Below are 1,958 nucleotides of genomic sequence, written 5' to 3'. Positions count from 1 at the left end.
TAAAAAAGCAGTGATTCATTAATTACATACGACCTACATAATAGTTATGCCTCAGCTACAGCCTAATGATCAGATGTAAATATTCTTAAAATGTCTTGCTCATTCCATATTCAGACTGAAATAAACAGCACCTATTTAGGACATAGTGGAATGCAGATATGTAAGAAAGATGGTTAAAATAAACCGTAGCTTTCAAAACATTTTTTTGTCATCTTGCATTTAGTACTTCTCACTTTTATCTATATTTTAACATAGAAGACAAATCTGAAAACATCCTGAAGAAGTCTACTTCTACATGCATGTCATATATTTAGAAGTAATAAGAAATGTATATTTTTTTTATATGAAACAATGAAAGGAAACAACATAGATGCCCACCAACTGTCCATTAGCTGTTCTCACTATGGTGGTTTATGTATGGATTTGATGCTGGTATTTCAAATGTCTGTGGTGAACATGTTAGTGATGAACAGGTTTCAGCAGGGCTTCCAGACTCAAACTAGGAGAAACAAGATTTGTTATTGAATTATGCTCTTGAAAACTCAATATAAACACATTGAACAGTGTCAGAAGGAATGTGATCATGTATAATGCCAGAAGATAAGGCCCTATATTTGAAGCCTTTTCAAATAAATAATCTCTTTACTTACACATAAATATTATTTAACTATATGTGTTTCAGGAAGCTTTGCAGGTTTGTAGTGAAGAATTGCATTGCAAACCCAAACATATACAGCTTGAATCCTCTAATTGCTCCTCATGGGGAAGATATTATGTTATTGCTGTTGCTATGTGCTTGACAGTAATAACTGACTTTTATAGTTTACCCAGAAAGAATTGGGTGATACAGAAGAATTTCATGAAACAGCATATGATCAAGAGCCTGTGGTGATGAAGGAGTATGTTCAAGCTGCTCTGAAGGAATTGGCAAAAATCAAGGCCCCTGGAATTGATGGCATGCAAACTGACATATTTCTACAAACAGATGTTTCCCTGGACTTGCTCACCGAGTTTTTCCAAGACACCTGGAGGGCAGCCCCTGGCCAACTGACTAAAAGAGATCTATATTTGTGCCAATTCCTAAAATGGCGAAACAACAAGGTGTGGAAATTATCAAACAATATCTCTAATATCACATGCAAGCAAGATTCTGCTGAGAATTATCGGAAAGTTATCAAAAAATGACTGGAATAGGTTATCAACAGAGAACTGTCAGATGAGCCGGTGGAGTTTAGATGAGATTGTGGTACTAGAGATATTAGAGATGATATTAGACAGATCTTAGTTGAAAGCAGTAAAGTACCAAAGGCATGTTTATCTGTGTTTCAATGACTATGCAAAGGAATTTGACTGTGTGGATCACAAGAAATTGTGGTTAACTCTGAGAAGAATGGAAATCCCAGAACACTTAATTGTGCTTATGCACAAAATCCTATACTTGGACCAGGAAGCAGTAGTCAGAACAAAGCAGGGAAACAATGCAAAATTCAATGTCAGTAAAGGTGTATGCAAGAGATGCATCCTATCTCCATATCTTTTCAATCTATGTGGAAAAGATCATCTGGGAGCCTGGGTCTTGGAGGAGGAATGTGGCATCAGGACTGGAGGAAGACTCATTAATAACTGGTAATATGCAGATGACAAAATCTTGCTTGCTAAAACTGAGGAGGACCTGAGGTATTTGCTGCAGAAGATCACGGACTGCAGCCTTCAATATGGCTTGATGCTCAACTTCAAGAAAACAAAGTTTATCACCACTTAGCCAATTAGCTGCATCATGATAGATAGTGAAGACTGAGATTTTTAACAGATTCAGTTTGCTTTGCTCCACAAGCAACATTCTTGGTGTCAGTAGCCAAAAAAGTCAAAAGATAAATTTCATTGGGAAAATCTGCTGTCAGGACTTCATCAGAGTGCTGAAGATCAACAATGTCAGTTTAAGATGACTGACTAAGGAG

Source organism: Elephantulus edwardii, unplaced genomic scaffold (assembly GCF_000299155.1).
Source record: "Elephantulus edwardii isolate Elephantulus edwardi_28Jun2011 unplaced genomic scaffold, EleEdw1.0 scaffold00119, whole genome shotgun sequence".
NCBI lineage: Eukaryota > Metazoa > Chordata > Mammalia > Macroscelidea > Macroscelididae > Elephantulus > Elephantulus edwardii.
Note: the sequence above shows the minus strand (reverse complement) of the source record.